Source organism: Pipistrellus kuhlii, unplaced genomic scaffold (assembly GCF_014108245.1).
Source record: "Pipistrellus kuhlii isolate mPipKuh1 unplaced genomic scaffold, mPipKuh1.p scaffold_m20_p_4, whole genome shotgun sequence".
Classification (NCBI taxonomy): Eukaryota; Metazoa; Chordata; class Mammalia; order Chiroptera; family Vespertilionidae; genus Pipistrellus; species Pipistrellus kuhlii.
The window spans coordinates 58,934,290-58,955,255 of record NW_023425540.1 but is presented as its reverse complement, the minus strand read 5'-3'; the positions used below and the strand labels follow the sequence as shown (position 1 = coordinate 58,955,255).

The 20,966-nt window shown below is 42.7% G+C and overlaps 1 protein-coding gene and 1 non-coding gene across 2 annotated transcripts in view; one reads left to right on the top strand and one right to left on the bottom strand.

Annotated features, from left to right (window-relative positions):
* Positions 1 to 20,267, bottom strand: part of DCP2 (decapping mRNA 2) — a 58,109-nt gene extending 37,842 nt beyond the window's left edge. The window contains exon 1 of the mRNA XM_036410936.2: positions 20,135 to 20,267. The gene's annotated coding sequence lies outside the window, so the exon portion shown is untranslated. The remainder of the gene's footprint in view (positions 1 to 20,134) is intronic.
* On the top strand, positions 17,284 to 17,414 carry LOC118704018. The gene has a single exon (XR_004983252.1). It is a non-coding gene; the product is annotated as a small nucleolar RNA SNORA38 (small nucleolar RNA).
* Positions 20,268 to 20,966: the final 699 nt, after the last annotated feature.

Here is a 20,966-nt window from a genome sequence, read left to right as displayed (position 1 = left end):
CGTGAGTATGAACTCCACCTGTGTGTGGTACTTTCAAGGCCGTCCTGGCCAGTTCAATAAATCCTTGCCTGCTTTTTCAAATCAATTAGCAGCCTCCAGTGATCTTATTTTGACTCCATGGTTCGAACCCACAACAGGAGAATAAGTAAAGAAGGTGCATAAAATCCACTGGTTGTAGTGATGGGGAAAATAAGACATTTTGGGGGAGGCTAGCATTCTGTGCTAGTAACTTAATGTACTTTTTTTTTAAATCAATCTTTATTGTTCATATTGTTACAAAGGTTCCTCATTTCTTCCCCCCTCCAACAGGTTCCCACCCCACCCTCCGCCCCCTCCCCATCCCCCATTGTCCTCATCCATAGGTGCAGTTTATGTTCAGTCTCTTCCTCCCTCCCTTTCCGCAATACTAAATCCCTTTTCAGATAGTAAATCAGTTACTTAGCATTTTCTCATATCAGTAATACCACCACATGCCCAATGATACATTTCACACAAAAGACATTTCCAAATAGGTCAACCAGCCTCATCCAGGCCCCACCCAAGGCACTCACAGATCAACACCCCAGCCCTATACTAACTCAACACATCCAGATCTAAGCCTTCATCACTTGATTCAGCAGACACTCAAGTTCCCATAAAAGTTTCCAGCCATGTCTGAGAGGCAGCCGTGGGGCAGGGGCAGGCGAGGAGCGAGCTGTTCCGGGCCTGGCTGCTCTGGGCCTGGCCTCTGTTGCTCTGGTTCGTTCCACAACCAGCTGCTCCGGGTCTGGTCACCGCCGCTCCCTACCTAGTTGCTCTGGACCTGGCTGCTGCTGCTCCGGGCTCGGCCGCTCCGGACCTGGCCGCTCCCAGCCTGGATGCTCCGGGCTTGGCTACTGCTGTTCTGGACCTGGCTGCTCCCAACCTGGCTGCTCTGGGCCTGGCTTCTCCGGGCCCGGCCACTCCGGGTCTGGGTGTTCCTGGACTGGCCTCCCTGGACTTGGCTGCCTCCGCCTCAGGCCTGGCTGCCACTGCCCCAGGTCTGGCTGCTCCAGTGCTGGCTGTTGTTGCTCTGGTTCTGGCTGCTGCTGCTCTGGGGCCTGGCTGTTGCTGCTCCGGGCCCGGTTGCCATTGCTTTGTGCCTGGGCACTCTAGGCCTGGCTGCCGCTGTTCCAACATTCTGTCCTTTTTTTTTTTTTTTTAATGCATTTATGTTGCAATGTTGACTGGTGAGTTGAGTTCTGACTTAGTCTTTGATTTTTCAAGACCTTCTTTGTATTCTTTCTTAAGTAATTTTACTATATTTTGCTCTCACTTGATTTCTTCACATTGAGAACTTTGGTTTCTTCCTCCTTTTCCTGGGAGCTCAGCAGGTTGGCCTGTGGCACCCCTTTGTTCTCCACGGGCTCCCGCGCTGCTCCAGCCTGTTGCCGGGGTCGGCGCCGCCCAGGAAGCAGCCCCCGGCCTTGGCTCCGTTGTTCCAGCTCAGAGGTCGATGGCTCAGGGGCACCCCCCCGCTGGGAGCCCCGTCGCCCGGCTCCCTGCTGGCGCCCGGCTGGCTGGTGTCCGGCAGGGGCTCCTGCTCCCTGTCGCATTCCTCCAGTCTGGAGCTTTTTTTTCTCCTTCCCGCTAGGGGAGTCTAGGATCAGAGTCAACAGACTGGCCTCTGCGCGCAGTGCGCGCGACTCTGGGGGCTCCGCTTTTCGCCACTCCCCTGGGATTCTGCCTCACAGCCCCGTCTCCCCCTGCCCGAGCCTGGGTCCCCAGGGTCTGGTCCAGGACTGGGGTTCAGAGCAGTCCGGACTGAGGCTCAGCGCTGCCGGAGGCTTTGTTTCTTCACGCTAGGGTAATCCAGCATCAGAGTCAACATTCAGTCCTCTGCACGCAATGTGCGCACGACTCTGGGGGGGGGAGGGGGCCGCCATGCTTTTCACTGCTCCCCTGGGATTCCGCCTCACAGCCCCGTCTCCCCGGCCGGAGCCTGGGTCCCCAGGGTCTGGCTCATAACTGGGGCTCAGCGCTGCCGGTTTGGGGGTTCAGCCCAGGCTGGGGGTTTTATTTCCTTCCTGCTAGGGAACGCCAGGCAGCACCCAGCCCTCTCCTCCTCTCCGGCTGTGACCTCTCCGCACGCGTGCGTGCGAGCGCGCAGCATGTCTCCGTACCTTAGGCTTTTTTTTCAGCTCCTCTGATTTTCCTTCTGGTTTTCTCTTTCCTTCTTGTTGTAGAATTTTCAGTCAGTCGACTACCTGTAGCTCTGGGCAATGTCCACTCTACATTTTAGTTGTATTCCATTGAAATTGTTGTGTGCTGCTGCGGTTAGGTGTCTACCCGAGCAGCCATCTTGGATCCCTCCTTTTTTTTTTAATGTACATTCTTGACAGCCTAAAATTAAGTCACTGCCCCTTTCTCCACAATCTGGTCTGGCAGGACCTGTTTTCCTAATTACTCCCAATTTATAAAGGGGCCATAAACAAAGAATGTAACAGCTTAGCTAGAGGGGAGGTCACTGGTACAACCCAGAGCAGGCATTTAGATACAATCTAACTTCCCCATTCTAACTGACTCAGAAGGGTCTATGGAAGCCCACCACAAAAGCCTGGTAGTTAGGAAACTCAAAGAAAACAAAGAAACCAAAGGGTATAAAGAGAAAGCTTCTTCCATATTACTCAGGATTTGGAGAACTGCCCAGCAACCTAGGGCTGTCTGAGGCTCAGGTAACCAGGGCAGGCCGAGGCTTGCGCTGCGGACACTGGCAGCAGCAGAAGTGTAATGGGGGGCGCTGTTTTCCCTGCCCTGATCACAGGGGCACCTCCCGCCCCTGAGGGCTACCAGACTGTGAGGGGGCAGGCCAGGCTGAGGGACCCTCCCCCCTCCAGTCTATGAAATTTCATGCACCAGACCTCTAGTATGAAAATAAATGGGTTTATTCTGGACCTCCAAGTAGTCCTGTGTATTTTTCAGTCAGCTGGTGAATTCTGTAACAGTAGATGTATAGCAGGGGAATCTCTAGGACTGGATGAAAGGCAAAATAGAGAAACATGTACTTCTTTTACATTGATGGGTACAGGATAGTTAGTGATTAACATTTACAGCACAGAGATGGTATTTGGGAACAAGATAACAATGAGGGATTCTGTGGGTTTTGTGCTTTGGTGCCCTTGGTTGTGTCTTTGAGGGATAGAAAAAGAAAATTACTCTGACATTTTAAAGGATGTTATCCTAGATGTATAAGAACAATGGGCAAAGCTTGCTTAAGGTAAAGATTGACCTTTGGGAAGTGTTTACCTGCTATAATCTGTCTAGTTAGGAATTTGTGATCAGACCATTCTGTGTGGTTACTTTCGGTTACTGAGCATGTCAGGCCTGCCAGAAGGCCCCCTGAGCTTGTCAGTCTTATTACATACTTCTTTTTTGTTTCCTCAGGCCAACCTTGAAGTATTTTGGGAGTCAAGTCAGGGAGCACAGGCTGGAATATCCCTTTGCTTTATTCAGTCCTTCTTGTCACAGTACAAATTTATTTGGTCCTAAGAAGTAGGCCCCGAGACAAGAATTTGAGTACAAGTAGTTTATGTGGGAGGTGATCCTGGGAAAGTTTGGTAGCAAACAGGAAAGTGAGTCAAGGAAGGGAAGAAAGCCAATAAAAGAATTATTATTAGGGAAGTTAGCTCTGTAACTAGCGCTCATCCTGCTGGAGAACTTTGGAGGACAGAATAAAAGACACCTTAGAGTTTTCCCACTCAAGGAGTGAGGAAGATGGAGTTTTATTTTATTTTTTTAAATATATTTTATTGATTTTTTTTTTACAGAGAGGAAGGGAGAGAGATAGAAAGTTAGAAACATCGATGAGAGAGAGACATCAACTAGCTGCCTCTTGCATACCCCCTAGGTATGTGCCCACAACCAAGGTACATGCCCTTGACCGGAATCGAACCCAGAACCTTTCAGTCTGCAGGCTGATGCTCTAACCACTGAGCCAAACTGGTTTCAGTGAAGATGGAGTTTTATACACTAACTTCCATCTGCCACTATTTGAGGGTGGCCCCTGGGGCCTGCACCCCAGCCTGCCAGATGTGTAACAAGGCAGGCTCTGGGTCCAGAAAAAGCCCTCAGGAAAAGAAATGCAGATACTTACTGGCAGTTGGACGTTCAGACAGCATGGTGTGATGCATTGGTGATCCTCTTCCCTAGTCCTAGTTTGCTGGGGGTACATTCTATCTGTCCTAACTGAAATTCTTTTCTCTGTCTGGGAGGCACCTTTGAGGTTTTCTTAATTGTCCACTTGGAGCTCAAGTCTGGTTCTTAGTTTTCTGAAGGATGGCAGTGAAACAACACTGCAAAGCAAAGAGGTGTTTACCTCCCAGGGGCTAATGGTGAACAAACAAGCAGATTACCAAGTCCCCTGCTGAAGGCCCTAGAGGAGTGTTCCTGCTTCCTATCTCTCTGTAGTCTCCCAGCCCAGGGACAGCTATACAACTCCTTTTTGAGCTCTTAGGGGCCAGGAAGTCCTCAAACTGTCACATATTGCTAAACCCATCTCCCCGACAGAGAGTCCCAGAGACGGCTAGGAGCAAGCACCGTCCAAGCTACTTTCCTGCCTCTTCCTCACCCCACCCCTGCTTCCTCACACACACATTTCTAGAGCTGGGCCAGTGCACATAGAGCAGCCCTCATAGCAGTCCTCTGAGAACGGAGTCCATAGAACCCAAGGCCTCACTCAAACCCAACTGTCCACAGGCCCCAGGAGGCGAAGGCAGAGAAATGGGGGTTTGGAGATGAGGGAAAAGGAGATGCTAGGCTTCTTAAATTATAATGCTGACACGAGTTTTAAATGGTTGGGTTGATCAAAGCCTTCGACAAGAAAACAATTTTGAGATGTTCTAACTTAAAACGACAGCAGCCAGAGAGTGAGAAAAAGATAGGACAGGTAGCCTGTTATTGGCTGTGGACCAGTTCTGACAGCAAAGATTGCTCACATTCCTGTATATCTGTTGGGATTTTGGATTCTTTTCCAGGTGTCTACTTCTCCAATTATCCAAAGGATAATAATCTGCCAACTGAAGGGTCCCAGTCAAGGGCATGTATCTTGGTTGTGGGCACATCCCCAGTAGGGCGTGTGCAGGAGGCAGCTGACCGATGTTTCTCTCTCATCGGTGTTTCTAACTTTCTATCCCTCTCCCTTCCTCTCTGTAAAAGGTCAATAAAATATATTTTTTTAAAAATATTAAGTAAATTATAAAGATTAAATGATTAAATCACTGCATGTAATGGAGCCAGGACTAGAATTCAGTTCTTCTAAACTCATAGCAGAAATTCTGCTTTAGGGATAATGAGACAATAATAATTACTAATATCTACATAGCATATCCTACCTTATAAATTAATAATATGCAAATTAACCATCACTCCGCTCAAGCCATGCCCACCAACCAATCAGAGCAAATATGTAAATTAACCCCAGCCAAGATGGCTGCAGCCACAGAGAGCAGTTGAGAGAGGCTTGGGTTTCCCCAGCAACAATGGAAGCCAAGCTTTCCACACACCCTGGCCTACCTAGACCTTCACTCAAGGCTACAAAGTTTCAATTATAGAAGATACGTAAGTCCCAATAGAAATGGCTAATGGTCACAGAGCGAGCAGGGGGCTTGGCTCCATTCCAGGCTACAAAGTTTCAATTGTAGAAGGTAAATAAATTCCAGATCTGCTTGGATTGCCAGGGGGAGTGGCTGACCTGCAAACCACCACAGGCCCCTGGCGCAGGCCACCTCACACCCCAAGGGCATCCCCACCCTGATCCAGGACACCCTTCAGGGCAAACCAGCTGACCCCCACCCATTCACCAGGCCTCTATCCTATCTAATAAAAGTAATATGCAGATTGACCATCACTCCAAAACACAATATGGCTGCCCCCATGTGGACACAATATGGCCACCACAAGATGGCCAGCAGGGAAGGGCAGTTGAGAGGGACCGGGTCTGCAAGGGAGGGCCATTGGAGGTGATCAACCCTGCAGGGGAGAGCAGTTAGGGATGACCAGGCTGGCAGAGGAGGGAAGTTGGGGGCAAACAGGCTGGCAGGGGAGCAGTTAGACATCAATCAGGATGGCATGGAAGTGGTTAGGGGGTAATCAGGCTGGCAGGAAGAAGTAGTTAGGGGCAATCAGGAAGGCAGGTAGACAAGAAGTTGGGAGCCAGCAGTCTTGGATTGTGAGAAGGATGTCCGACTGCTCATTTAGACCTGGTGGGACAGTGTCTAAACGGGCAGTTTAACAACCCTCGAGGTGTCCCAGAATGGAGAGGGTGCAGGGTGGGCTAAGGGACACCCCCCTACCCCATGCACAAATTTCATGCACGGGCCTCTAGTTATAATATAAATTAGTATAAAATTATTTTCAAATATCATAATTCTCACAATTGTTAAAGGAAGAAAACATGAGCCTAAAATAGCATCACTGGCACTAAAAGCCCATGATACCAAATCAAGATTTAATAGCGGGTCTAATTTCAGTTTCAACTTTTCCCAGAAATGTAATTTTAACCAATAAGTGTGGAATTTTCTGGCCAAGCATCAGTAAGGAAATCTGTCACAGGGGCCCTCTCCAACCCCTATAGAAAGAAGAGGCAATCTGTGTGATGATAACCCTTTCCTTTTCTTCCCCCAAAGAAAAGATGTCAAGCCCTGAGAATAATCCTTCCTATTCTCCCATCCAAGTACTAACCAGGCCAACCCTGCTTAGCTTCTGAGATCAGGCACATTCAGGGTGGTATGGCCATAGACAATCCTTCCTGTTCTCAACAGCTCCCTTGCTCTATCCTTCTTCCTATAAAATCCTTCCATTTTGTACAGTCCCTCAAGCACCGTAGGAGTTGCTAGTTGGCATGTTATTCAATTTGTGAGTCACTTAATAAAGCTAATTAGATTACCAAATTTCCTCAGTTGGATTTTGTTTGTTTGTTTTTTCTAGCACTACAATTCCAAGTTGCCATGGAATTAAAAAAAAAAATTTAACATGCTAAATGGCCTCTCCCAACCCAGCTGAACTCCTGACAGCTCTGGCTCTATTTCTCTACAAATCTTTCATCTTTGCCCTACTCCACCTATTACCTTTATCCTCAGGATGATGGGGAGATGTCCCAGTAGTTCAGACATCATCATATCCTGACCTGCTGACATTCAATAAACAGAGAGAGAGGGAGAGAGCTGTCAGATGTCAGCAGAGCTGATTAAACCAGTAAGCCAACGATTAGAAAGCCTTAAGCCTTTAATCACTTACACAACCAAGGTGACAGGCTGCCTGTCACTACTCCGGCCAATTCATCAGAGACAGAGTTGAATCATATATGAGTATTTATTCCAATACTGCCTGCAGTGTGGGAGAGCAGAGGTTATCCACAAAATCTGCTCTCCCACCTCCCTCTATAAGCCAGTTGCTTATATTGGGTAGAAGGACAAATATTACATGGGGAAATAGGCAAAAGGAATAAGAATGGATATGCAAAATGGTTACAGTTTACAGACAATGTGGACTGAGGGTCTGAAAAGGGCTGGGGGTGAGGAGTACAAAAAGCTGGGGTTTTGCAAAGGGCTGGTGCCTCCATTTTCTGCAATAAGGTTGTTCATCTTTCCATGATAATAGGCTCCTGGATGGGGAGTATGGGCCAAATTTCCAGGTGAGCCCCCAGGTCCCACGTGCAAACTCCCAGCCAGGTTAGAATGCTTTCTTTAGTAAGAACAAAGCAATCACGGTTCACAGAGCATGATTAATATTTCTTATAACTAATAGCTACCCTGTTTCCCCGAAAATAAGACAGTGTCTTATATTAATTTTTTCTCCCAAAGATGCACTAGGTCTTATTTTCAGGGGATGTCTTATTTTTCCATGAAGAAGAATATGGTACGCATTTATTGTTAAATGAAAATAAAGGAAATTTATTACCTGTATACGGCACGGTAGTATGGTAGTTGTCAACACAAACCAGACAAACTGTGAGTCCTACAGTATCAAGAATTTACTCATTTATTCAATGACAATCATGTCATCTTCTGGAACATCATCATAACAAACCAATTCCTGAATTTCCTGGTGAATTTCTTGTGACTCCATTTCTTTCAGAATCAGTGGACCAAATCTCTCATGTTTAGCCGGGGGGGGGGGGGGGGGGGAGGCTATTTTCGGGGGGATGCCTTATATTTCACTCAGAAGGAAACCTGTAAGTAGGTCTTATTTTCGGGGAAACACGGTAGTCCCCAATAGTCTATTTCTGCCCGTAAAACTGACCCAATGGCATTCAATAAAAAGAAAGAAAGAGCCGTCAGGTGTCAGTATAGCAGATTATGGGCAAGCCAAAGATGAGAAAGCCTTAAGCTTTTAATCACTACGGTGGTATGAACAAAAGGTTAAAACCAGACAAAGCATACTCCCTCCATTTCCCCCGTGGAACAGGTCACCAGTCAAGGTTTCAGGTGAGTTAGATATACCTGCCTCTGGAGGACATCTCACGGAACAAAGGCTCCAGCATTTTGATGGACCCGGGGAGGGAGGGCCGAGGAGGAAAGGCTAGGAGCAGAAAAGTACTCCTCCCCCTGTAATAAGGGATAAGCAGAGGAGCCTAAAGACCTCAGCCAAAGGTCTCTGATTAAGAGACCTAGGATTAAAGGCCCTGGAGCTAGGAATGCAAGTATATGAAGCATATGAGTCAGAGAGGCCCAAGTCCTTGACTGCAAAGCCCTTCAGAGAATGCAGTGCACTGGCTGTGCACCAAGTCTGCTAAGCTAAGGAAAAGCAGTTAATCCCCAGGAGGCATGCCAGGTAAATTTTGTAATTGCCTACAGTTAGGCCCAAACAGCCACACCTGGGTGTTTAACCACGAGCTAGACTTCTCCAGAACTACTGGTGCTAAGTAAACCCTGAAGCCTGTCTTACCTCTGAACTTACAGGAACCCATTCATTTCTTTGTGTTTCAACCAAAGATTTCTGTTACTCAGGCCCAAATCATTCCAACTGATATGTTCACTAGCCACCCAGTGAACCTTAAGTAAAGCTAAGATTCCTGTCTTTCTCACACATTGCCATGTCCAATCCATCAGTGAGTCTTGTCCAGTCTACCTTTAAAACACGTAAGATCTAAAAAAAAAAAAAAAAAAAGCATATCAAACTCGCAGCCTGTGAGCTGCATGCGGCCCACAACGAATATTGGCCCAGCCAATGTAACAGCATGTAAGAAACGTTTTAATAAAATTTTGTAACTTAATTTTAACAACATCCAGTTATACATAATTATTAACTACAACGTTCCTAATAACTGATTACTATAATCATGTTGCCTTCATTTCCCTTACCCACCTTATGCGCAGGCGCACCATTTTTCTCCACTGATACTAGCAGCGAATATTTTAGCAGCTGATTGCCATGTCATTAGTCTCGGACTGACTTGTTTGGTGTGTGCAACAGGAAATATTTCACTTTCTGAGAACAAGAAAAAATAGGTTTATTTGAGTTACACTTATTAATTTGTGCAGTTTTCCAGTGTCTGGTAAGTTAATGTTAAAAAATATTAATTTTTATTAAAATGTTCTATTATTTTATGTTAATAATTACTCATTTATTTCCACCCTTTGTATTCAACATGTCTCTATCAAAATAAACCTATATTTCTATGAAAACTGAAGCTTTTGTTTTTTTGTGTGGCCTACATAAACTTAAACCTTGTTTCTTTGGTCCTTGTAAGCCTTTGAGTTTGATATGCTTGATCTAAAACATATATCTTCTTTACTTCAATTTGCCTCAAGCCATCTTAGACCAAGTCACCTCATCTTTCCCTTGGACTACTCAATAAGCTACTAACTGGTCTCCTGTCTATCACTCGTAACCACATTTTTATCCATCCTCCACATTGCATCAAAAGTGATTGTCATAAAACATAAATTTGATCACATTACTCTCCTGCTTGAAAATCTTCATGACCCTTAGAGTAAAATCCAATTTGCCTGCCATGGCCTAAGACTTTATATGATGGGGCACCTGACTATCTCTCTACCTTCATTCTGTGTCCCATCTTCATCTCTCCTTCTAGCCACTCTAGTCTTTGTCCAATTCATCAATACTCCAAGCCCTTTCTGCATACCATTCCCTCATCCTGGAATACTGCCCACCCATAATTCCCTCGTTTTTTCCTTTGTGTGCAGCTTAAACACCACCTCATCAGAAATCCTCCCCTGACCATTCTATCTAAAGAGTCTCTACTGTTACTAGCTATCAATTCCTTTGTTTCCTTCATACTGTGCTTCCTCAATTTGAATTTTTTTCTATCATTTTTTTTCCTCGTCCCCACTATACTAAAGTTACAAGAAAGCAGGAATCTCTTCTATGTTATTCACTGAATCCCCAGTACTTAAAGTATCTTTGACATATGGTAGCTACTCTATACACATTTGCTGACTAAAAAATAGGCAAATGAGCATGTTATCATCATATATGTGCTGAGGTTACTGAGGAGGAGGTGATGAGGTGAAAAGTCTTAATATGAGTAAGCGTGAATTAAGAGTGAATCTTAATAAAAGAGTGAATCTCTGCTTAGAAACTTATTGGAAAAGATGAACTCCTTCTAGCTCAGATGAGTTTTTGTTACTTTCACCAAAGAATACTAATTAACGCAGAGCTCACTTGCTCTGTGTTTATATTAGATATGTTATGTAAGTGTATGTAATATATTTTATAAATATATTCAATATATTATGTAATATAAAAAACATCTATATATATAAAAGCCTAAGTGACCATCCAACAATCCGACCGTTTGACTGTCTGACCAGTAGTTATGATGCATAGTGACCACAAGAAGGCAGATGCTCAACGCAGTAGTTGCCAAGCTGTGGTAAATTGGAGCTGCAGTTATTGGGTGATGCACCCGGAACCAAGGAGGAGGGAGCCCAATTCCAGGGTGCATCACCCAAGAATCACCCTCTTGCAATCTGGGACCCCTCAGGGATGTTGGAGAGCCAGTTTCAGCCTGATCCCCACAGGCCAGGCTGAAAGATCCCACCTGCTTGGGGGGGGGGGGTGCTCCAGGGGTATGTCTAGCCCTTCTTGTCCAGTCCCTCCCCACCGGCCACCTTCTAATTAATTTCCTTTCAATGCACACAAATCTGTGCACCAGGCCTCAGAAAATACTATAAATATACAAAATATATAACTATATTAAATATAAACATCCTATATAATAAAAGCCTAATAAGCTAAGATGATGAAACACTAGAAAATTGATATTTTCTTTTTTCCCCCATTGATTTTCAGAGAGAGTGTAAAAGAGAGGAAAAGACAGAGAGAAATGCTGATGTGAGGGAAACACATTGATTGGTTGCCTACTGCAGGAGTCCAACCAGGCAACGGAGGAATGTGCCCTTGACTGGTATCGAACCCGGGACCCTTTGGTCTGCAGGCCAGTATTCTATCCACTGAGCCAAACCAGCTAGGGCTTTTGCCCTCCCCTTTCTTCCTTCCTTTCTTTCTTTCTCTCTCTCTTCCTTTCTTTCTTTCTTTCTTTCTTTCTTTCTTTCTTTCTTTCTTTCTTTTTTTTAAACGTATTTTATTAATCTTTTACAGAGAGAAGGGGAGAGGGATGGAGAGTTAGAAACATTGATGAGAAATATCCATCAGCTGCCTCCTACACACTCCTCACTGGGGATGTGTCCACAACTAAGGTACATACCTTTGACCAGAATGGAACCTGGGACCCTTTAGTCCACAGGCTGATGCTCTATCTACTGAACCAAACTGGTTAAGGCTTGCCCTCCCCTTCTGTTCTTCTGTCTTGTCTAACTCCCATGCTTTAACAAGTTTTGCCCAGAATGGGAGGAGGCAATTGAAAGGGAGCAAATGAAGCTCTCAGACCCAAATAAAAAAGCTCTAATTTAGTTTAAACAATCGTCATTTCTATGAGGGGCAAATCAGGAAAATGAAACTTGTTTCAGGATCTTTTAAAAAATATATATTTTATTTATTTATTTATTTATTTATTTATTTATTTATTTATTTTCAGAAAGGAAGGGAGAGGAAGAATTGGAAACATTGATGAAAGAGAAAGATCAATCAGCTACCTCCTGCACAGCCCCCACTGGGGATATGCCCACAACCATTGAACGGTAGTTATGACATGCACTGACCACCAGAGGCTCTACTCACAGGCATGGAAACATGGAACAGACTGATGAATCTCAAGGGAAGGTAGGAGGGGGGAGAGTGGGAAGAGATTAACCAAAATCTTATAAGCATAATAGAGGCCCGGTGCATGAATTTGTGCACTGGTGGAGTCCCTCAGCCTAGCCTGTGGGGATTGGCCCAAAACTGGCAGTCCAATATCCCTCAAGGAGTCCTGGATTGCAAGAGTGCTCAGGCCAGGCTGAGGAACCCCACTGGTGCATGAATCCATGCACTAGGCCTCTAGTATAAAATAAAGAGCCTGAAACAATTAAAAACTGAGGGTTTGAAAAAATTAGAAGGTAAATAGCTCTGTGAAATGGTGCAAAATTTTATCTTCCTTTGAGTGAAGCTGTTAATGGGAGAAAGAGCAGAAAGAAAGAACTTCCTCTCCTTTAATTTAAAAAAAAAAATTTAGAAATATATTTTATTGATTTTAGAGAAGAAGGGAGAGGGAAAGATAGAAATATCAATGATAGAATATAATCATTGATTGGCTGCCTCCTGCATGCTCTCTACTGGGGATCAAGCCCACAACCCAGGTATGTGACCTGAACAGGAATTGTACTATCATCTCCTGGTTTATAGGTTGATGCTCAACCATTGAGCCACACCAGCCAGGCCTTTCTCTCTTTGTTTTTTTTGTTTTTTTTTTTTTAATCCTAACCCAAGAATATTTTACCACTGATTTTTTTTAGTTTTTTATTTTTACTTTTAGAGAGAGTGGAGGGGAGGAGGGAGGGAGATGGATGGGAAGGGGAGAGAGAGAGAGAGAGAGAGAGAGAGAGAGAGAGAGAGAGAGAGAGAGAGAGAGAGAGAGAGAGAGAGAAATCAATTGGTTGCCTCCCACATTTGGGGCTTGGGATGAAACCTGCAATTTAGGTTCGTGCCTGTGACTGGGAATCAAACCCAGGACTCTTTGTGGTGCTTGGGATCATGCTCTAACCACTGAGTAATACTGGCCAGGGCTAGCATTATGCTTTTTATAGAGTATTCCATGTTGTTGCATTAGTAGTTTATTCTTTTTTTTTTTTTTAACTCTCACCCAAGGATATTTTTCTATTAATTTTTTAGAGAGAGTGGATGAGAGAAGGAAAGACAGAGAAACATTGATGTGAGAGAAGCATCGATTGGTTGACTCCTACACAAGCCCAGACCAGGGCCGGGGCCTGGGAGGAGCCTACAACCAAGGTATGCTCCCTCTCCCTCTTCCTCTTTCTCTTTTACTTCTCAGCATCCATTTTTCCTCTGGTAACATGAAGCTATTTTCCTGCAGGAGTACTTCCTCATTCTCATCCATGCAGTTGGGTGGGTTTAATTCCTCCAACCCCTTCACCCTATCCAGTAACTCTTAGAACATTTGTCACAATGATTATTTAAGGGATAAGCTAGGAACCCAAGCCAGGCTCAAAAGAGCCAATGCTAGGATATTTGCTGGACTTATTGGGACAGAATTGCCTTTTTCTGCTCAGCCTGCTAGTGCTAAGAACATAGCCGGGAGATCCTGTGCTTTGTCACTCCAACAACCTGCCTGAGAACAAAGCCAATAAGAGGAACGGAATAAGAGATGAAAATAAAAACCAACAGTTCTGATCATACTATTTGAGCCCTGGAATCCCACGGAGCATTGAACCATGGTTAGCTCTTGGATTTTTCATTATCTTAGCCAGAACTTTCTCTTTTACTGATGGTGTTGTTACTCTTTAACACCATCTTGTCTGCTTCTTGCAATCCTGAATCCTGACTAATACACTAAGTCTGGTCTTGTACTTGGGGAATCAAGGAAGTGGTCTATATCTACACCTTGAGTGTATGGTTATTGGGAAAGAAGAGTGACATGAAAAAAAAATGTAAGAGAGTAACAGATGATTGGCAGGAGTGGAGCAGCAGCCAAAACAAGAGAGTGACCTTGGGCTGGAGATGGGAGCTTAGGCCCCACTACTTTGGCCCTAAACAAGAATGACCTCTGATACCTGAAGAACTTGAGAGCACTCCAATTACACTAACAAAATCAATTTATCATGAATGAAATATGATATCTGCAGAAAACTGTCTCATAAGTCCAAGTGGGAAGAGCTGAATCAGACAGTGGGCTAACATTAGTCACACCTCTAGAAAAACAATGAGTCAGCAAGACATAGAGGAAAGCCTGGAAGAGAATTGAGATGTAGAATTTGGCACAGCCTCACCAATTCCCATAGACTGGAGACACACTGAGCAGCCAGACTGACCATCTTCTTGGCTCTGCCTCCAAGGAGGACCTTTAACCTTCAAAAATCACTTCACTTAGGCTTCATGTCAATTCAACTGTCCAAGCAACCTGAAGGTTATAGATTTGCATGCCACGGAGCTTTCCATCAGCATATTAGGGCTGATGCAAGGCCCTGCAGAGGAGAAGGGGGGTTCCAGGTCAGAGTCATTTGAGAGAGTGAGTGGAAAGTCAAAGAGCACCCAGGAGGCCAAGTCCCAACCCCAGGTTTGGATGGCCCCTAAGCAGAACCAGAACGTGGGGGAGGGGTGTGGAATGGAAAGGGAGTTGTTGGTGAGAGGCTACACTGTCTGAGTCAGAGACATACCGTTTCCCCAAAATTAAGACAGTGTCTTATATTAATTTTTGCTCCCAAAGATGTGCTAGGTCTTATTTTCAGGGGATGTCTTATTTTTCCATGAAGAAGAATACGGTACACATTTATTGTTAAATGAAAATAAAAGAAATGTATTACCTGTATGCGGTACGGTAGTGCAGTAGTTGTCAACACAAACCAGACAAACTGTGAATCCTACAGTATCAAGAATTTACTCATTTATTCAATGACAATCATGTCATCATCTTCTGGAACATCATCATAACAATTCAATTCCTGAATTTCCTGGTGAATTTCTTGTGACTCCATTTCTTTCAGAATCAGTGGACCAAATCTCTTCATGTTTAGCCTAGGGGGGCCTTATTTTCATGGGGGATGCCTTATATTTCACTCAGAAGGAAACCTGTAAGTAGGTCTTATTTTCGGAGGATGTCTTATTTTCGGGGAAACACACTAGTAATAAAAGATCAGGTTATGTTTGAAGAGGTTTTGGTAATTGTTCTAATCTGCTTCTGGCCTTTGTTGGCGGGGGCTCTGAGAAGTGGCACTGGGTGAGGGCCCACTTCTCTTGGTTCTAGTGTTTTGCCTGCTCTCACTACGGACCAAATCCAGATTTTCATTAATGTTGGAAATACCATTTAAGAATATCATTCATTTGTCCTAAAGTTTTTCCCCTCAAATAATGCAAATGTCCATGAAGAGCATTACTACATTAAATTTCATCGCTCATATGGACAGTTTTGAGAGATTTCTCCTTTTTTTTTTTTTTTTAGATTTCTCTTTTTTTAATGCAAAAATTAAATGCCCTCTATTTTACTACTTAAATGAACTTAATTGTTTTTATTACTAAAAGACTTCTAAAAGTGAATTTTCCTAACTTTCAATATAAAAAATTCATGCAAATCAATGAAGGACTTACTCTGGGAATACATGATGTATGCAATTTTTATGCTTAAGAAGCCCAAGCCATAATATTATTAATATGCAAAAATAAATTATTACTTTCCTTACATTTGGCCATAGATAGCTTTATTTTCATAACAGTGGGGTAAGTGAACCATAAATTTGCAGTTTCCTAAGTTATATAAGTCTTAAAGATTATCTACCTCAAACTGGTGTGGCTCAGTTGAGTGGAGCACCCCATGCACCGAGGGTCTCAGGTTCAATTCCTGGTCAGGACACATACCCAGCTTGCAGGTTCAAGCCCTGGAACATGTGCAGGAGGCAACCAATCAATGTTTCTCTCTTCCTCTCTCTCTAAAATCTTTTTTTTTTTTTTTTTTTTTTTTTTTTTTTTTTATTATCTACCTCTGGCTTTTGAGTCCCATTGCTTTAGAAGTATTTATTTGGGAAAGAATGGCAAATAATGACCAGCACACAGACTGCCAGGTTTAAAAAAAAACTGCTGTTTTGGCCTTGTTTCATTGTCTACATTAAAGTCTATTTATTTAATTTTCTACAGAAGAGAATCTGCATTGCTAAACTTGACATGTATAGCATGCTTCCCTAATTTAGGTAAAACACCCATGCCACCAGAGCTCCATAAAAGCTATACAAAACTGGCCGAAACCAGTTTGGCTCAGTGGTAGAGCGTCCGTCTGCGGACTGAAAGGTCCCAGGTTCGATTCCGGTCCAGGGCATGTACCTGGGTTGCGGGCACATCCCCAGTAGGGGGTGTGCAAGACATCCCCAATAGGGGGTGTGCAAGAGGCAGCTAGTTGATGTTTCTCTCTCATCGATGTTTCTAGCTCTCTATCTCTCTCCCTTCCTCTCTGTAAAAAATCAATAAAATATATATATTTTATTGATTTTTAATAAATAAATTGATTTATTGATATTTTAATAAAATATCAATAAATTGATATTTTATTGATTTTTTAATAAATAAATTGATTTTTTAATATATATATTTAAAGCTATACAAAAACATGTTAGTTTGTATGTTAGTTTTCAGAAATGTAAAGTTTTAAAGCATCAGCCCACTCTGCTCTGGTGCTAGGCTTCTCATTGCTTGCTTCCATTGTCCTGCTTCTGTCTCCATCTCGCTGACCTCCCCTCTCTTTTCTTCTCCCCAGTAACCCCCTTTCCTTTATTTTGAGCAAATTAAAAACCTCTGTGTGTCCCTGTAAACCTTCTCTCGGCTCTCTTAATTAGGTAAACATATAATGCATGGGGATTAACTATTCCCTGTTTTACAATATAAAACTCTCTGCATTTCCTCTTTTTGTAAAAATACATCTTGGAAATCTCTCCAAGTCAATTGATAGAGAGCTCACTCATTTTTTAAAATATGTAGTAGTCCATGTTGCTTAATACAATAGTATATGACATGGCCATTTAGTCAATTATTTCCCTATTGATGGGCATACACTTTGGTTCCAATTTTTTATCACTACAGAAAATGCTGCAAAAAAGGTCTTTTATGCTTGTTCTTATGTACTAGTGTCTTTATTTCTAAGAACTCCTGGGGGTGAGATTACTGGGGCAAACATATGCATACTTTTCTTTTAAAACTAACTGCCAACCCTCCTACAAAGGTGTGTCTGTAGTTACATGTCTTTGGACACATAAGAACTGGAGGCAAAGAAATGTGGAATTGGAGAAGTCTGGAGCCAGCTTGCTCCCTGCAGGCTCAAGATCAACCATCCCCCATAAGAAAAAAAAAAAAGAAAAAAAGAAGAAAAAAAACAACTAACTGCCAGATTGTTTTCCCAAGGGACTGCTCCAAATGTAATGTATGAGCACCCTCTCCTGCATTCACTTCTACTGCCACCCGCCATAGCAGTTATTAGCCAATTATTGCATCTTAGCTGTTGCTAAGTTTTTAATATTCATCTTTGTTAATTTTATCTACAACTGCCAGACACACTGCCTCAAAGTTTTGTGTCTAAAAACAACATTGACTATCCCTGGAGAATTCAAATGGAATAAAAGGGTTCCCAAAGGTAAGTAAAAGTTTCTTTTCTACCCTAGAATTCCAGTTTCATCTACTCATCCACCTACCCAGAGATAACTATATTTTATAATTTAAAAATATTTCTAAGCCTATACTCTTTTAATGTGCATGTCAAGTTTTGATAGCACAGGGCTGCTGTTTTGAGATAAGTTCAAGAGGCATGAAGAAAGGAAGCCACACAATTCCGGACACAAAGGGAAGCAAGAGATGGGAGAGATTTGGAGAACAGACTTCAAGCTTAACTTCCTAATTCACAGGCCCTTTGAATCCTGGCTATTCATATCCACTAAACCTCAGTATGTGTTCAATAAGCTCTTATTTTTACTTTTGCATGTTTGAATGGGATTCTACTACTTGCCATAAGTAGTATCAAACTTTGAGGGGCACAGAAGGAGGGATGGCCTGATCCTTTCTCTCATTTCAGTTTTCAACCGAGTAGAGACCTGGGTTAGGGAAAGAGCTGAACACTAATAGAACCCCAACCTCCCATACTAAACCAGTGTTTATGAGCTGAGCTGCTTTTCAATCCAGTGCCAATGGTTGATGGAAACAAAGCTTCCTCACATCTGGAACAGGAGCACAAACTAAGAAAAGTCTTGCTTTGAAATCCCATCTCTGCACCAGAGGAAAACCCAGCTCAGATTTCACTTCACAGCAGCTTTATCAACGGCTATCGGAGCTCCTCCTGATCTCCAGCTTTTCTACATTTATAACACATGGCATACAAGTCAGTCCACACTTGGTTTTGTATTATTCTCTATTTGTCTTGTCTCTAGAATTAGATTTAAGGCTGAGTATGGGGAAATATTTTATATTTATTTTAAATTTTCTACAGGGCCTTGCAGATATGACACTCAATAAAGGTGCAACTGTTGACTGATTAATTTGACCAAAGCCATGCAAACCTGACTTAACATGAGTGTACTATTTATAAACCACAAATGAAGTGAAGGACAACTCGGGTAAAACTAACATGTGGTTCCCATTTGCCAGGTTTCCCAGGGAATATAGATTATTGCCTTGATGATAAAAACTGCAGCTATTCTGAAAACTGACAGCAGACACCTTCATGTGCCATTCTAGTAGCTACAGACTTTTTTCTTAGACTTTATAAACTTCACATAAGTAAGCCTACCTATATTCTAAAGTAGATTGATAGGATATGGTACTCACCCTATTAGTCATCACTTTTATTTCTAAAGTATTGGAAGCATCTTTCTCCCTTTCTCGGAAAATCACTCTATAAATGTTGCAGATCATTTCCACATATTTTTCCTATTTTTACCATAATATATATCTATAAATGACCTGTGCTATTGCTGTACATGCATGTTTTACATTTTACATATTATCATATTCTACTTATCATTCTGTGATGTCCTTTTTCTCCTCTTTATATACGTGTTTTTAATTTATCTCATACTAATATGGTAACTCTAGGTCATTTATTAACTATCTAGAATTGCATTTCAGTAAACCCATTTTCCTGTTGATGCACATTTAAGTTACTTCCAGTTTTTCCCAGGTTCAAAAAAAAAAATTGCTGCAAGAAGTGTTCTTATTCATATACTCATACCTCAGTTGCAGGCTCAGTCCCTGGTTGGGGCACATGCAGGAGGCAACCAATCAATGTGTCTCTCTCACATCATGTCTGTCTCTCCCCCTTCCCTTTGACTCTCTAAAAATCAATGGGAAAAATATCCTTGGTCAAGAATTAACCAAAAAAACAAAAATAAAAATCTAGATGTGGGAAACTCTACAAGTGAAATTAAAAGTTGTAAAGAAAAAGATAGGGCAAGAGGAGAACAGAGGGGCACTTGAAAAATTGGAAGACACTTAAAAGATGTCTAGCCGAAACTGGTTTGGTTCAGTGAATAAAGGTCCCAGGTTCAATTCCAGTCAAGGGCATGTACCTTAGTTGTGGGCACACCCCCAATAAAGGGTGTACAAGAGGTAGCTGATCGATGTTTCTCTCTCTTTGATGTTTCTAACTCTCTATCCCTCTTTCTTCCTCTCTGTGAAAAATGAATAAAAAATGTATTTTTTTAAAAAGATTTCTATATTTTTAAAAGTAAGTTAAACTATAGGGTTTAGAGATAAAACCTAGGTGATATAACTTTAGAGAGAGTACATTCATCGATGTAGAGATAGGGGAGCTTTCCCCTTCAGCTGATCTGAGGTCAAGTTCCACAGACCTCCCAGACTTGGCCATTCCAGTCCCCACTTTGCCTTACGTCTGTTCTCTAATTGCACCTTGGGCCAAAGTGACACTTTAGGACAACATTTCTGAGAGCAGATTTCATAAGGAAAATGAGGGTAAGAGTGGACACGTATACATTCCCAGAGGAGAAAGAGCATGGAGGGGCTGTGAAGGTATGCAAGCAAACGCCCCAATCTGGCCAAAACTGATTGGACATACCAGGTCCTTCTCCTTTCAGCCACGCAGCATAACCGAATGGAAGCCAGAGAATGCAGAAGGTGGTGTGGAAAGTCATTCTCCCTCTGCTCACCTTGGAAGGTTCATTTATAGCTCGTTTCTCTGCATGCAAAAAGAAAATCAATCTCACCATCTACAATAACAAAAAAGGCAACAAATGATTGTGGTTTTTAATCTCTTCCTCTTGCAGCAGCTTCAGTTTGTCCTGATGTTGCTACATTAATCAGAAATAACCATCTAAGTCAATAAAACCACAAAAAGTTAAGCTTAATCTCATCTAAATGTAGTCACAATTCACTTTAAGTATATAGTTATACATTATATATAGATTATATAATAATTATATTGATAGTATAGTTCATATTGTGAGTTACAAAGATATAGTATATTAACTTTAATTTGCAGACTGTGAAAGGACAAAAAATCATAGAAGCAATAATCCACCATTTGACAGTAAGACCTAAGCCAAATGCTGTCTCACATGGTTTTTAGTGATATAATTTTTTTAACCAGATTTTATCCTGCTTATACTAGTAAATGTAATATAAAAAAAAGTGCCGTAGCCAGTTTTGCTCAGTGCATAGAAAACAGCCCTCGAACTGAAGGGTCGAGAATTAGATTCTAGTCAGGAGAATGTACCTGGTTTGCAGATTCCACCCAGCCTGTCGGGGCTCATGTAGGAGACAACCAATGGATGTCATATCTCTCTCTCTCTCTCTCTCTCTCTCTCTCTCTCTCTCCCTCCCCTCCTCCTTTCCCCCACTCTCACTGTATCTGAAAATCAATATCCTCCAGTGAGAATTAGCAAACAAAC